The sequence below is a fragment of the Stenella coeruleoalba genome, assembly GCF_951394435.1.
Source record: "Stenella coeruleoalba genome assembly, chromosome: 8".
NCBI classification, from domain to species: Eukaryota; Metazoa; Chordata; class Mammalia; order Artiodactyla; family Delphinidae; genus Stenella; species Stenella coeruleoalba.
This window is the reverse complement of record NC_137154.1, coordinates 5,036,546-5,053,107: the sequence shown is the minus strand read 5'-3', so window position 1 is coordinate 5,053,107 and position 16,562 is coordinate 5,036,546. Positions and strand designations below refer to the sequence as shown.

Sequence of the window (16,562 nt, the reverse complement as noted above, 5' to 3'; positions counted from 1 at the left end):
GGAACAAAGCAGAAGTGTGTCTTCTCCTGAGTGGGTCAGCCCCTGCCCTTGTGTTGTAAGAGGTCTGCAAGGGGTGTGAAGATTTATCCAGGAGGTAGCACTCTCACTGGGCCTTCCTGAAGGCGAGTATCAATCCGGGGGAGGGGATGCAGGAATGCCGGGCAGGGTGCGAGCAAAAGGCACCAGGCAGGGGAAACCACTGGGGCCCGGGCTTGGAAAGGAAGAGGAGAATGCTTAGATGACGGGCCCACACCTGTGGTGGAAGTTGCTAAACATTCGGCTACAGACTTGTACCTATAGTAAGTAACTCTTTAAGTAATCTTCCCAGTATGCACAAATTATCTGCGATTATTTCAGGCTAAACTGATTGCCCCCTCCCTTTTCAAAATATTTACGCTTTTATGACTAATCATCAGAAGTTATAGGCGTGTTCTTAATATTAAAGGAAGAAAAGCTTCAGCTAGCAACTGTTTCCTCTGATGACCCTATAAAGCCACATTCAACTATACTTTATATCAAAATGGTTTAAATCTAAAAAGGTCCTGATGAAAAGAAGCGCAATCACAACCAATCAGTTCTGCCTACCACTCTAGATAAGACTTTTCCCCCCAGGGTGAATTTCATACGGCAAGTTCTGAAAAATTAACTTCGAAGAACACATGTTCACCCCCTCAGTATTCTTAAAGTTCCCCCAGTCAATGGGTCGGAAGTAAAAGAGCTCTAACACGGGGTCAAATAAACCCAAACAGAGAGGGAGTGAGTTTCTCTGGGTCCAACGTGCTTCTCTACCATTCCAGCAAGTTGGGTCGAGTTGTCATCTTGTCAACGTTTCCCCCACTCTCATAGGTAGGGGTGACGCTGATACATCACCTTTGGATATGTGAAAAGAATCGAGTCACTCTGGGAGAACCGACGCCTTTTCTCGGGACCCGAGACGCCAGCCAACTTAGGGGGCCCGGGAGGCAAGCCCCGGCCAGGAGCCGGAGCCGCTGTCAGGGGAGGGACGGAGCGGGGCGGAGGACGGGCCCGGGAGGAAATCTGAAAGGAGGCTCGAGCCCAAACAAAAACAACCCAAAGTTGAGCGCGGCAGAGAGAGCAGATTGGGCGAGACCATTCACGGCTGCCCATTGGAGAAAAGGGAAAACAGAGTCCCCCAATCGCGAGCGGCGGGGCTGCTCCCCTCGTGCGGCCGCGGGCCGGCCCGGCGCTGCCCGGCGGCCGCTACCGCTCCCTTCCGGCGGCGGCGCCCACTGCAGGGCCCGCGGCCCCCGGCCGCCGCCGCCGCCGCCGCCGCCGCCGCGCCCCTCCCCCGGCCGTCCCTCCACCCCCGAGGCCCCGGCCCTGGCCCCCACCCGGCCCGGCGCCCCCGCTCCCGCCGGCCCGCCCCCAGCCCGCCGCCCCTGCGCCCCCCGCACCGGCGCCCGCCCCCCGCTCACCGCCGGGCGCTGCCCGCTCCTCCTTGGGGCGCGTCGAGGCCCCGCCGCCCCGCCGTTGTGCTGAGGGGCCCGCGCTGCCCGGCGACACTTCCCCGTCCCCTAAGAATATTAATCACCAAAAATAATTCCAGAGAAAAATGGAGAGTAAAATCCAAGATGGCGGTCCCAGCCGCAGCACCGCCCGCTCCATCCGCTGTCGGGAAATGAGTCCCAGACGCGGCCGGAGCCCCCCGCCCCCACCGCGCCCCCGCGCCCCCGCGCCACGGGCCTCACCTCGCGTCGCCTCTCGCGCGGCCTCGGGGTGCAAAAGGCAGCCGCTGGCCTGGGGGCTCCGCGTTCTGAGTCCTGGCGCCGCGCGTGCCGCCTCCGGTGCCTGGGCGCCCTCACCTCATAGCCCCGGAGCCTCACCGCCCGCGCCGCAGACGCGTCGCCGCCCCCGGTGAGCCGCTCGGACGCCGCCCGGGAACGGTGGAAGGACACGAAAAGGAGTTCCCGCGGCCAGGCGGAGGGACACCACTTCGGCTCGTACCGCTCTGGACGCCTCTGTTGCTTTTACGGGACCAGGGGTGGGGGGAGGCGGAGAAACCCGAGAAAGAAATGAGTTCCCCGCCGGGTGCTCCCGCGGCGGAGGAACAAAAAGCGAATTTTGAGGGGATGAGGTGAGTCGTTGCTTCGCTTCGCTCGCGGCGGAGGGATCCGTGTTGAGCAGTCGGCAGGGATCCCTCCGCTCCTCGCTGCCCTTTAAATTGCGGCTGGAGGCGGTGCCGCCGCGCGTCCCTGGGGCGCCACCCGGATCTCAGGCCTCCTTACGTACCCGGGCCCCGCGAGGCCGCCTTCGACGCTCGGTCCCTGGCGCAGCTGCACCCACCGGGGACAGCCCTGAGGAATGGGCAGGCTCCTCGCCCACGGCGCCTCCCGGGTGCGCCTAGGGGAGGTGGCCCCACGGAGGCGAGCCTCTTTGTTGTGGGAATGGGTGTCATTGGAAGCAGATACACCCTTAAAGACCATGTGGGCAGCCTGAGCGTTACACCGCTTAGTGTGGGAGGGAGGGAGGGAGGGGGAGTGAGCCTGCATTAATCGGGCCACTGGCTTCCTAGTGTCAACCGGCTATTTCTTGAGCACCTACTGTGTGCCGGGCTTTCCGAGAAACGGGTTTTTCAGCTTCTCCCTCTAGTTGGGCAGTGCCGGTACCAAGAATGCAGCTCCCTCCAGGAGCTTTAGGCTGGTGGGGAAGTTGCCCAGAGGCTCACACGGGCCGGGTGCTGCCCTGCTGGGAGAGTGCGAAGCCTCGCCCTTTGGATCCTGCAGTTGATGATAATGTCTACAAAATAACGATGAGAGTAGCATGTATGACAGCCTTTACTGGATACCAGGCACCGTCCTCAAGCTTTGGTGCCCTATCTCGTTTACTCCTTACAACGACCCCCAGGAGGTGGGGACCGTTTTCCCCATTTTATACGAAGGGAAGCTGAGGCACAGAGAGGTTAGGTGACCTCTAAGACAGCCAGTCAGGGCTTGAGCCAGAGCCCTTATCCAGTACTCTGGTCAAAAGCTCAGACGTCAAGAAGTTGAGGTGGCCACAAGCTGGGCAGATGCCTAAAGGTCTCCCCCAACCGGAAGAGTGGAAAAGGGATGGTTAGGAAAGGCGAGCCCAACAAGTGCAAAGGCCCTGGGGGCTGGGTGGGGGAGGGGTGGTAAACAGCCTGAGGCTTCCGGAGGTCCAGCGTGGTCATACGAAGAGGAGGCGGGCAGCACAGGCCCGTACTTCTATTCCGGGAAGAGACCCACGTCTGCCATGGGTTCCTGCCACCCCCAGGGCCTGGCACAGAGTAGGCACACCAGAAAGGATGCTTCAGTGGAGAGCGTGGATGACCACAAGGTCTGTGGTCCAATGAACACCGAGCACCAACACAAGCGCTTACCCCATTTTCCCTCCTCCTTGACCTTGGGTGGCAGACGTGATGCTTATTACCCCTTCCACAGATGGGAAACTGAGGCCCAGTGATTTGCTGAGGGCATGTATCTAACAAGAGGTGAAGGGAGGTCTAGATCTTACAAAACAGAGCTCCTCCCGTTGCCTTCCCCCTCCCCCCTGGGGAAGCCCACCTGGTGGGGTTGGTGGGTTTGGGGGTACAGAGCCTTCACCACCCTTCCGGTAAAGCAGGTGCAGGCACGTGGCCCTGCACCCTCTGCTCTTTAAAAGCTTCCGGGTCATCTGTGACGTCAGAAATTGCCTTGCCACGTTCCTCTCTGCAAGCACAAGTAACGAATGATTGCTTTGGTTTTATTCGCTTCTGATTTATCGCTAAACTTTCTTTCCAAGATTTTCATAGTGTTTGGCTCTAAATACTCAAATTGCATCCCACTGAGACTGCCTTTGCCACCCTGTTTCCTCCCTGGATGCCCAAGGGAGGAGAGCACAGTGGGCACCACAGCCCTGTGTGCATCCCCCTGGGTCTCGGTGCCTAGGCCCCAAGTCCAGCCATGCCCGGGCAGCCCTTCACAGCCCCAAACGTCAATGTCTTCCCCACTCCAAGCTTTCCAGAGTCCACCCCGACAGTGACCCCTGAGGCTGACACCCAAACCCTGACTCTGAAAAGCCCCCAGACTCCCAAGACATTGGCACTCCCACTCACTAGCCCTAAGTGCCAAGCACCAGGCCAAGCGTTCTGGGTGCAAGGGAGCAGGCTGGGGAAGGGCGGGGAGGCAGACGGGCGAACCCACACAGGTTCCTCTGGCTCCCCGGTTCTGGTTCTGTCCCTCCCCCATGCCCCCTGCACTGCTGCTCTTCCAGCCTCAGCTGAGAGGCCCAGGGTGGCGGGAGCTCTCTGCAGAGCCAAGCTGGAGCTCAGGACCTAGATGGGGCCACGCTGAAGGGAGGCCAAGGCTGAGCTGGGAAGAGGCCACAGCCCAGAGCGGCCCCCCTGGGGGAGACTGGAAATTCGACTTCCCCACAGGGAGTGTGGCCAGCTGGAGGCCTCCTCCTGCCAGCTGGCAGAGGAGGGGGGATGGGGGACAGGAAGTAGTGTGGCCAGGCACCTGCCCAGCCCCCACGTGACAGGAGCCATTGGCGTTTACACTGGGAAGCCGCTGGATGCCCCAAGTGGAGGTTCTAAGCCACAGAGGCCGTGGGACCCCACCAATCCCGGACAGAAGGAAAGGTGACGACTCTAAAGAAAGACTGAGTTGGCGGAAGGGGCCCAGGCCAGCCCCGGAAGTGCCAGGAGTGCCAGCCCAGCCCGGAGCTGACCTGGGAGCCACACCCTTGCCAGGGTGTGGGCTGAGGCCACAGAGTCTCTTCCAGTCCCCCCAGTAGGGCCCAGGGGCACCTCAGAGACCTAGCCTGATCCCACCAACCCTGCATCACTCTCCGACTCCCCTTCTCCAAATACCAGGTTCACCCAGCAGCTGGCTGGCAGGGATTTACTTGCTGGAATCCTGTGCCCACAGCGGGCTGGCCCACAGGTCTTGCTGAGCCCAGAATTCCAGGCTGGGTGGCGAGTGGCTTCTCATTGTTAAGTGATATCTTGGCTTTCAGACTCTGCACTCGTGTCTCCCCCACACTCCGTCCCCCACCCCTGCCCTGAAGGCAGAGCTGTTCTGATGAAAGCAGGTGCCCGAGTAGGAGGCGGGGGAAGAGGGTTGGGGACATACCCAGGATGGTGCCGGGGACCTGTCTGGTTGGCTGCGGCTCCCGCACCACCTGCCTGAGCACTGCTACGCCCGCTGCACCATCCTTGCCCCTCCACTGCCCACCCCTCCCTTAATAGATGAGGAAAGGTCGAGTGACCTGCCCAAGACCAAGTCAACACAAGCAACAGCAGCCAACTTTATGGCAGCTCTGAATAGGGGCTTGGCGTGAGTCTGCCCCGGGTTTGAATCCCAGTTCCACGTGATTTGGGGCAAATGATGCAGCCTGTCTACACACCAACCCCTCAACTGTGCAAAGGTGCCAGTCCTTGGACCTGCCTAAGTAGTCTCATTCGTAGCTTTAAAATCGCTTATGTACTGAAGATGCCCAAAATCCCATCTACGGCCTGCATGTCTCTGAACTTCTGACACCACGCTTAGGTGTTTAATAGGCATTTCAAATATAGCAAGGCTAAAATTGAAAACACAAACACACACACACACACACACACACACACACACACTTCCACCTCTCAGAGAGATATTCTTCCCATTGCTCAGGTCCAATACCTAGCTTTTATTCTCCCTTAATGTCCTGTGTGTTTTGTTTGTTTATTTTGTTTTCTCCTTAGTACACATCACCATCTAGCATCCTGTATCTTTTACTTATTCATTGCATGTACTGACTGCATCTCTTCCAGGCTGTAAGTTCCTTGAGGGCAGGGGGCTTTGTCTGCCTTGTTCACTGTTCTATACTCAGCATTCAGAACAATGCCTGGAGAACTGGTACAGAGGCTTAATCCATGAAGACTAATGCTAACCTTCCAGGATTGCTACAGGGATAAAAGGAGGTGTAAGCAGGTTTTTAACCACTCTCCTCTTTCTGGGGCTCAAGCTCACGTGGAGGAGTTTTCTCCGCCACCCACCCCCGCAAGTTCGCAAACTTCCCTGCCTTTCAAGCTCAGGGCTGCCCTGGGCTTTGTATCTGCCTGGGGCAACCCCTTGGGCCCCGGGAAGAGCCCTGTGCCCCTGAGGGGTGGTACTCTGTCGGGTTCCCACCACCAAAAAGGAGCCCAGCCATAGCCACCCCTGTCCTTTCAGACACACCTGGAATAAACACAGAGAGGACCAATGACAGCTGAAAAACTGGTTTCCTCAAGGGCGGGGAAAGCTTGCTCTTATTATCAGTCAATAATTTCAAACTCACAGGGAGGTTCCAAGTATAGTGCAAAGAATTTTATTTTCCTAACTGTGAGCTGTTGCCGAGACGCTCCGGGACTTCTGAGCAGAGTAGGGTGTGTTTCCAGGCAGCTGAGATTTCCTCTGACAAAACCAGGTAACTAGGATCGAAATCGAGAAATTAACGTTGGTGGGTGGATGCCAAGATTTCATCTTCACACCATAGTCAAGTTTTCCCAATGACCCTAGTAATGTCCCTTATAGCAAGGGAGCTTGTCCGGAGCCCCAAGTTACCGTGGTTGTTGGGGGTTCAGCTTCCTTCACTCTGGAGCAGTTCCTCACCCTTCCCTTTAATTGCATGACTTGGGCAATCCTGAAGGTTACAGAGCAATTATTTTGTAGTACGTCCCTCAGTTTAGTTTTTTTCTGATAGTTCTCCGTGATTAGATTAAGGTCAGGTGCCTTCGGCAGGAACGTCACAGAAGCAAGGCTGTGTTTTTCTCACTGCATCCTCTCAGGTGGCGAGGGATTTCAATTTGACCCATAACCAATGATATTCACTTGGGTCCCTTAAGGAGCGTGTGCCAGGCTTCTCCACTGGCAAGTCACTTGTTTTCCCTTTGTAATAAGTAAGTGTTCCGTGGAGAGGAACTTCGGGAGGATGTACACGTTCGATTTCTCATCAAACTTTCAAAGTATTAATATATTTACATCAGTATGGACTTATGGGCTCTTATTTTGTTACATAGTTATAATCTGTGTTCCTCTCCCTCCCCCTCACCCCCCCTTCTCTCTCTCTCCAAAGATATTTATGACAGCTTTATCTATAATAGCCCCAAACTGGAAACAATGCAAATGCTAACCAGCAAAAGAATGGATAGACAAAGTGTGGTCTATCCACGCAATGAAATCCTACGCAGAAATAATAATGAATGAGCTACACATGGATGAGTTTCAAAACCATTACGTTGCAGTTAAAGAAGCCAGAAGCTAGAGTACAAATTGCTTGATTCCAAGCATACGATGTCCTAGAAGAGAAAGAAACTGATCTATGGGGATAGAAATCTGAAGCATCATTTGCCTCCGGGCAGGTGGGATTGACCAGGTAGGGACGCTTTCTGGTGTCGTGGAAACATCCTATATCTGGGGCTGGTTGCCTGGGTATGTACAGTTTAAGTCTAAGTTCTGTACAAATTACTGAATGTAAATTATACACTCAAACAAAAGAGGAACAATCTGGAAAAAAAAAAAAGCGAATTGAACTGGGCTACTGCTCAAGGGAGACCTCTCCAATTTTTCCATGACTTGTCCTGTGGTTGAGTAAATTTTGCAAAATAGTGTTTCCTCAGCCGTTCCCCAGACATTGCTTCTGGGAGTGACCCAGGTTCAGAGGAGTGCACGTTCCAGGTTCAACGTGCAGGTGAGGGACCTGAAGATTCTTGCTCAGCCGTCTGGCACTGTTAGACCTGGCTATTGCTAACTGATGTTTGAAGGGACGGGGGTGCTGCCTTGCTTCTAATAGACTTGATGGAAGTTTCTACCACTAGGTGAGTTTCCCTGCTGCAGGCCCTTGGGCCATCCCCCAGACGCCTTCTGACCTGCACCAAACGGGGACCCTCCAGCCAATTTTTTTTTTTTTTTTTTTTTGCAGTACATGGGCCTCTCACTGTTGTGGCCTCTCCCATCGCGGAGCACAGGCTCCGGACGCGCAGGCTCAGCAGCCATGGCTCACGGGCCCAGCCGCTCCGCGGCATGTGGGATCGTCCCAGACCGGGGCACGAACCCGTGTCCCCTGCATCGGCAGGCGGACTCTCAACCACTGCGCCACCAGGGAAGCCCCCTCCAGCCAAATTTAATTCAACTTTGGTCTTCTCAAGCCAAGATATATGAGTTGCACATGGGGTCAGCTCTTTGCTCCCTCACATCCATGATTCCCTTGTCATACCTCATAGGTACACTTTGGGCTGTTGGCTTGTCCCCTGGTAAATTCCTGGGGGTGCTGTTCCCTGAGTCAAAGGTAGAGATGATTTCCGGCCAGAGCATTCTGGGTGGCCAGGCAGAGAAGGTGTCTGGGGCCCTGACCCTGGCTTCAGAGTTGGGGGCCCCTAGAGGTTCAAGAAGGCCTTAGGATGGCAGAGGGAGCTAGCTCACCAAGGGGGAAACAAGGGGCTTCAACTGTCTCTCCTTAGGGTCGTTCCTGCTCTTTAATCAAAGAATGGAAGAAATGTGACAAGCCCCCCTCCACGAGCAGCTGAAAGGGTGAGCGCCAAAGACGCAGAATCTTCATTTCCTCTGTCCCCACGGCCCCCAGGCCTTGCTCCCTGCAGTGCCCAGGCCTCAGTGCAGGCCTTCAGGAGACTGGACATTCCGTCAGCCGCGGAATACAATGGAGCCCAGTTTGGGGCGGTGAGTTTCGGGGACCGGTGAGAACTTGCTGGAGAGAAGGAGGTTTCCAGGAGAAGTCCGGGTGGACGTGTAGATGCATCCAGAGGGTGGGGAGGGCAAGCGAGTCCCCAGAGTGTTGGAGCAGGGTAGGCACAGGTCCTCCCACACGACTTGCCCCACAGGCGGCCACAGTAACACGCTGGTCCAAGCCACCCGCCCCCGCCGCATCCTGCCTCTGAGCCTCTGAAGAGAGACCTGGCTGTAGGGATCTCGTTCCAGCCTGATCCCAGCACAGGCTCTTCACAGGGTACCTCTCGTTACAAAGGGTTTTAAACCAAGCAGAGAAGAGTCATTCAACCCAGAAAGGGCTCGGCCCAGAGGGAGGTGACCGTCTTCTCACTTCTATTAGTTTCCTGCGGCTTAAAACAACAGAAAATTATTCTCTCACAGTCTGGAGGTCAGAAGTCCAAAATCAAGGTGTGGGCAGCGTCACTCTCCCTCCAGAGGTTCCAGGGGAGGATCCTTCCTGCCTCTTCCAACGCTGGGATTTCCAGGCGTTCCTTGGCTTGTGGCCGCACCCCTCCAGCCTCTGCCTCCGTCTTCCCACAGCCCTCTCCCCACTTGTGGAATCTTAGTTCCCTGACCAGGGATTGAACCCGGGCCATGGCAGAGAAAGCGCCGAGCCCTAACCAACGGACCACCAGGGAACTACTGCCCCCCACCCCGCCTTTCTCTTACGACACCATTCATTGGATTTAGGACCCACCCAGGTAATCCAGAATGATCTCATCCAGAGATCCTTAACTTAAAATTACATCTGCAGGACTTCCCTGGTGGTGCAGTGGTTAAGAATCCGCCTGCCAATGCAGGGGATGCAGGTTCGAGCCCTAGTCCGGGAAGATCCCACATGCCATGGAGCAACTGAGCCCGTGCGCCACAACTACTGAGCCTGCTCTCTAGAGCCTGCGAGCCACAACTACTGAGCCCATGAGCCACAGCTACTGAAGCCTGTGCACCGCGATGAAGAGTACCCCCTGCTCGCCACAACTAGAGAAAGCCTGTGTGCAGCAATGAAGACGCAATGCAGCCAAAAACAAATTACATCTGCTAAGACCCTTTTTCCAAATAAGGTCACATTCTCAGGCTCCAGGGGCTAAGATGCAGACACATCTTTCTGGGGGACACGATTCAACCCACTGTGTCACTATTTATTTTGGTACACAAATTGCCCCAGATTGGACCAGTGGGAACCTTTCCAACTGACTTCTGTCTCTTTCTATCGGTCTCCATTGCTGTTTGAGCCCCAGCCTGGGATCAATCCTTTCTCCAGGGAGCTCTGGTTCCTTTAAGGGGAGCCAAGCTCTGGGTGCCTGGTGTGCTCAGAGCCTCTCAGTGGACCGAGCCAGAGAATGTGTGTGTGGGTGTGTGTGTACACGTATAAGTGTATATAGTATGCACACGTTTGTATGTGTATGTGTATGCCCGCACATGGTTACATCTATATTTCTGTACCTAACCATCTCAATCCACACAGATCTCAATCCAATTCCGACCCAACATCGCGGTTTCAAGGTATTGATAGTTTTCTTCCTTTCCACCTTTGTAACTCCCTTCACCAACAGTTGAAAACATGGCTCCGCTATAGTTAATACATTTACTTACTTGTCATTATTACATACAACCCCCCTGTAGGTAATGACCTTGTTAGCACCTGCCAGCTGCCCCCCAGTGAACGATCTCCTCTGCCTGCTCAGGCACCCCTACTCCGTGCCAGACTACCCCTCTATGTGGACGCCCACCTCACTCAACTCTGACCCCTTGTGCTGGGCCACCCTTCCACTCCCCCTGCACGGGTGCCCCCGTCACCCCGCTCGGGCTCCAACACCCCACAGTGGACCCTTCCTGACATGGGCATCCTCCTTACACACTGGACCCGCTGCCCTCCTGTGCAGACACCCTCTGCTGTGGCTCCCCTCGTGCAGGTGGGCACCCACCTTAACTCACCTCATGGCTTTTATTTATTTATTTATTTATTTTTAATTAATTAATTTTTGGCTGCGTTGGGTCTTTGTTGCTGTGCACAGGCTTTCTCTAGTTGCGGCGAGCGGGGGCTACTCTTCGTTGCGGTGCACGGGCTTCTCATTGCTGTGGCTTCTCTTGTTGCAGAGCATGGGCTCCAGGCGTGTGGGCTCAGTAGTTGTGGCTCACGGGCTCAATAGTTGTGGCTCATGGGCTCTAGAGCGCAGGCTCAGTACTTGTGGCGCGCAGGCTTAGCTGCTCTACAGCACGTGGGATCTTCCCAGACCAGGGCTCGAACCCGTGTCCCCTGCATTGGCAGGCGGAGTCCTAACCACTGCGCCACGAGGGAAGCCCCACCTAATGGCTTTTAGACTGGAACTTTCAAGAATGGAAGGGAAGGGCTTCCCTGGTGGCGCAGTGGTTGGGAGTCAGCCTGCCGATGCAGGGGACACGGGTTCGTGCCCCGGTCTGGGAGGATCCCACGTGCCGTGGAGCGGCTGGGCCCGTGGGCCATGGCCGCTGGGCCTGCGTGTCCGGAGCCTGTGCTCCGCAACGGGAGAGGCCACAACAGTGAGAGGCCCGCGTACCGCAAAAAAAAAAAAAAAAAAAAAAAAAAAAAAAAAAAGAATGGAAGGGAAGAGAGAAAGGGAGAAGAAGAGCAGAATTGGTTTAAAAGGGTTTAAAACCCTTCCTGGAAGTGAGAAAAAGTAACTGCAGCAAAAGAAAAAGGACAGAGTTGTTTCCAAATTAAGACCGGCTGCCCGGGGGGTGATGCAGGTAAAGCCGTGGGCACAGGGCACAGGGCTCTGGTGTCAGGTGAGGCAGGAGTCCCTGGCTCCCACCATCCCTTCTGAGCTCTGCCTCTTCATTTTATCTGGGAACAGAGTTTCCAACGATGAAATAAAACTTAAGGGCAAAGACGCTCTGTCAGGAGAGGTACCAGTATCTGGTTCAGGTCGGCATTCTGCAAATGCTTGCTTATTTAATTAAAATAATAATACCATACATCCATGTTCATAGCAGAATTATTCACAACAGCCAAAAGGTGGAAGCAACCCAAGTGTCCATGGATGGATGAATGAATAAGCAAAACGTGGTCCATCCACACAGTGGAACATTATTCGACCTGAACGAGGCAGGAAATTCTCACATGCACTACAATGTAGATGAACATTAAGGACATTATGCTAAGCAAAATAGACCAGCCACAAAGAGACAGATACTGTACGATTCCACTTATATGAGGTCCTAGAGTAGTGAAAATCATAAAGACAGAAAGTAGAATGGTGGTTTCCAGGGGGCTGGGGGAGGGGGATGGACAGTGAGTGTTTAAAGGGGACAGAGTTTCAGTTTGGGATGATGAAGTGTTCTGGAGATGGACGGTGGTGACGGCTGCACCACAATGTGAATGTGCGTCATGCCGCTGGAGCGTGAGCCTGGGTGGGGCAGCTGAGGCCCCCCCTAAAGGGGGCTGCCTGCCAATAGCGCACCAGCAGCTGGGCAACATGTCTTCCATTCCTGGAGGGGATCCAAGTGGTGCAACGGAGCACACACCATACTCTACCCCTTTACCGCTTGGACCCCTCTCCATGTAGGGAGCAGCTTCTCCAGGGTTCAGGTGGATCACTTTTCCCAGGGGAGACTTAGGAGAGAAGGTTAATGGGTGAACTACAGCTCTGGCCGCTGCAGCTGGTCTTGGGACACGATGATATTTATTGTCTCCACAGTTATTTCTGCAGGGCCAGTCTCGGTGTGACCCAGACCCTCATCCTTGGTCACCATGATTTTCTCAGGCTAAGGCTGTACACTTGGGCAAGAGAGTAGCAAGAGAAGTAGTTTTTCTAGATACCAAGTGCATTCCTCCCTGCCCATTATGTAACAGTGGCTCTCTCTCCTGACCATCACCCTGCCAAGGTGGTGGTTTCTCCTATCTGCTGGTCCCTGGACACAAGGAGCCTGACGTGCCCAGGTGGCAACCATAGCTTCCGGTTCAATGGGCCTCTTGCTGTGTCACCTGGTAGAAAACTCCCCCCTTTGGGGAAGTCTCTGACCCTGAAGAACTCACAGTAGTGGAAGTGGGAGGTACAAAACCCCTAAGTGGGTTGCTGGGAGTGATGACAAGCAGGGCCACTCCTCGGTTACTGAACTAGTGTCTTCTTCCTACAAGGGACACAACTCCTTAGAAAGGTCGTTGATTTAAAGCACAGACTGCCTTCTGGGAGATGGTATCCCGTCTGTACCAGGTTCTCACCTACAGCCTGACTCTTTGGCTGTGCCTTCGGCAGGCCCTTATGTTGCTCCACCGCACCAGCAGCTTGAGGGGCACTGGTGTGTGATATGTCCAGTGGATCCCACGGTCATGTGGCCACTGCTGCACGTCCTTTGTTGTAAACTGAGTCCCTTGGATGTAACGGTATGGGGGGACCCTGTGCTGATGGATCACCCTGTAAGCCGCGGTGCCAGCTGAGGCTCTGCAGGGAGAGGATCAAACTCATACCCAGAATATGCCTATTCTTGTCAAGAGGAAACCTGGCCCTTCGTGTTGGAAGGGGTCCAAAGTAGTCAACTTGTCATCAAGTGGCTAGCTGGTCTCTTTGAGGCCTCATCAGGGACCCAGTTTTAGTCTTAGAGTAATAGGGAAGAACATTTCGTATTCTGTTACAAGTTAACCACTAAAGGGATGTTGCCTATAAGCTTAAATTATACATAATGGCCCATCTCTGGGAACCCTGCCTCCCAGGTGATGAGCATTAAGCTACAGTATCTTTGTTTAGCTCACAGGAAACATCCTGACCAGGTCTACCGGTGAATGACTGCAGGGAGGAAGAAATTAACACATCCCCTCCGGAGGCTGACCAGAACTGGAAAGTGTTTGACTTTACTCCCCTCCCCTTTTAGTATCAAAGAAGCCTGAATTCTAACTCAGGCAAGATGGTTCTTTGGGACATGAGTCCGCCACCTTCTCGGTCTGCTGGCTTTCCAAATAAAGTCACTATTCCTTGTCCCAACAACTCGTCTCTCAACTTATTGGCCTGTCGTGCGGTGAGCGGTACAAGCAACATCACTGCTTGCAGGTTAGACTTTTGGCAGAAGCAGTGGCTAGATCAGTCTTGGTAGGTGAGTGTACATGCTGTTGGCCCACACACAGCCTCCATCCCTGCCACCATGGCTGCTCCATTCATGCGCCCAGTGTGCCAGCGCTAGGGTGGCTGTTGAGAGAAGCTGGCTGGTGTCAGCTGGCGGGTCATTCTGTCCACTTGTTTGCTGACTCTTCTGTGTGGACGTTTGCTGGTGGATGTGTTACTATGCAATACAAAGATCCTTGCACTGCATTCATGCATACCTCCATATAGCCACCCACCTGCCTCTACCCCTTGGTCCCCAGTCTTCCAAATCTTCTCCTCCCGGGGCCACTTAGCAGCCAGCCAAACCACTCACCGCTGCCCATGAGTCTATATATGCTCTAACTTGGCCAATTCTCTCTCTGTACAAAGTGGATGATCCAAGAATGGCCTTGGCAATGGATGCAATGACTCAGCAGAAGAGCGTAGACGGAAAAGAGGGTTTAGGACGAAATGCCAAGAAAGGTTCAGATTTAACGGGTGGGCAGAGGCAGACAAGTGCACAGTGGAAGCCAAGAAGATGCTTCCAGAGAAGTGGGAGGAAGCCCAGGAGATGTGGCCGCATGGAAGTGACAAGAAGAGATCGTTATAAGAAGGAGGATGGGCCAAATGCTGGAAGAGGTATGACCGCAAACAAAGGAAGACAATCTGCACACTATAAATATGCCTTGGTTTTTGTAACAGGGAAGGGAGAGCCTGATGTGGACAAGCACAGTTTCAGGGGAGTGGTGGGAGTGGCGACCCGATTGAGAGGGTTAAATGGCGAGCAGAGGGGATGAACGGAGTTGGAGTGTGTAGGCGAGCCTCTGAACAAGGGCTTAGAAGGATAGGAAGTTCGTTCTAATGGCACCCAGTTTCTCTGTGAAGATGGAGGTGAGGTTGCCAGCTAAGAGTAAGTGGAGGAAAAGGTGAGCAATTTGAGGACAGTGGAGAAGGTCCTCGTGTGGAGGAGGGGAGAGCAGCTTAGGAAAATGGGAAGCCTTACTCAAAGCAGCTGAAGGGAATTGTGAATTGGTGGTGGAACCACCTACATCACCATGAGATTGCTTCCAACAGCACTTGGCATCTCCATGAAGGAGGCAGACGGCTGGATTCTGTGGCTTTTCCAGGCAGGTGGCTGAAAGCGCAGGGGCCAAGAGAGTAAGGATCGGATTAGACACCTTTCATGGGCTCTGCACACTCCATGACCTTCTCATCCATAAGAACCGTGCCCTCAGCCTCCACAGGGGTCATTTCTGGCATGACTCTGCCCCCATGGCCAGGGGTGGTCATCTGACCCAAGTTCAGCCAATCTCTCTCCCAGGGAGATTCTCATTCTCAGTTTCAACCAACACTACCATGTGCCAGGTCCTGGGGAAATAACGGCAAACATGAGAGACAAGGTTCCTGAACTCAAGGAGTTTATGGTCTAAGAGGGGAGATGGACATTCAACAACTAAACAAACAAAGAAACAAAATAATTAGGGATGTGATAAAGGGGATGAAAGAAGCAAAGTGGCCGTTGGGATGGTAAATGATGCTGATGGATGCCTGCCTTTTTGTTTTTTAATTTTTATTTATTTTTTTGGCTTCACTGCAAAGTTTGCAGCATCTTAGTTCCCCGACCAGGGATTGAACCCGGGTCCTTGGCAGGGAATGCCCAGAGTCCTAACCACTGGACCGCCAGGGAATTCCCAAGATGCCTGCCTTTGACAGAGTGGTCAAGGTCAAACTCTCCGAGCAGGTGGCATGTAAGCTGAGACCTGAAGTGTGAGAAGGACCCAGCCACACAAAGAACTTGGATGAGGTATTCCCAGCAAAGGGACAAGCAAACCCAGAGCCCAGAGTGAGAAAGAGCTTGGTGTGGTCCCCTAGGAAGTGTCAGAAGACCATGGACACTGGAGCATGCTGAGCAAGTGGGAGACATCCAGAGATGAAGTTGGAGAAAAGAGTAGATGTTGGATCACATAGGACCCTTTAAGTTTTGCTGAAGAACCTGGATTTTATTTGAAGTACAATGAGAAGCCAAGAGGGACATGATCCTGTTTTCTGGGCAATATTTTCTTTTTATATAATTCCAAACAAAATTGCAAGTCTAGTACAAGAAATTCCTAATATACCCATTCCTCATATTCACCAATTATTTATATTCTCCTTCTCTGTTGCAGTTATACAGTTGCTGTAAATACTGAATCATTGCTCTTGGGAGAGATACAGGGCTATGTTCCTGCGAGTCTCTGGCAACAGCATTTTCATCAACTGATCAATATGCAACCTTGTTTTGTGTTTCTGTTTAAAGATAACTTATTTAATATATATTGTGGATTCATCAACACCGAGCCCACGGCCAACAGCATGACAGCTCATGCCTGAAGGAAGCTCATGTAACACACGTGATTTCTCCATGAAGCACACGTGATTTCTCCATGAAGCACATCATAGCCTTCTTGTGCTTAGGGGCACCAGACAGCCCTTCAGCACTATGCCTGGGGGCTGGTTTGTTTTGTTTTCTGTTTTCTTATTTTTTTTTGACTGTGCTGGGTCTTCATTGCTGCCCTCGGGCTTTCTCTAGTTGCGATGAGAGGGGGCTACTCTTCGTTGTGGTGCGAGGGCTTCTCATTGCGGTGGCTTCTCTTGTTGCGGAGCACGGGCTCTAGGCGCGTGGGCTCAGTAGTTTTGGCATGCAGGCTCTAAAGCACGGGCTCAGTAGTTGTGGCGCACGGGCTTAGTTTTTCCGCAACATGTAGGATCTTCCCCGACCAGGGCTCGAACCCGTGTCCCCTGCAGTGGCAGGCGGATTCTTAACCACTGT

The 16,562-nt window shown here is 53.7% G+C and overlaps 1 protein-coding gene across 8 annotated transcripts in view; it reads right to left on the bottom strand.

Moving 5' to 3' along the window:
• Window positions 1-2,444, bottom strand: part of KMT5B (lysine methyltransferase 5B) — a 53,821-nt gene extending 51,377 nt beyond the window's left edge. For 5 of the 8 annotated variants that reach the window (XM_079929716.1, XM_079929720.1, XM_079929722.1 and 2 more), the window contains exon 1: window positions 1,437-1,578. The gene's annotated coding sequence lies outside the window, so the exon portion shown is untranslated. Of the gene's footprint in view, window positions 1-870; window positions 1,039-1,436; window positions 1,579-1,709 lie in introns of those variants that run through there. The other 3 variants (XM_079929719.1, XM_079929718.1, XM_079929717.1) reach the window with 3 other exon arrangements.
• Between the last annotated feature and the right edge of the window lie 14,118 nt (window positions 2,445-16,562).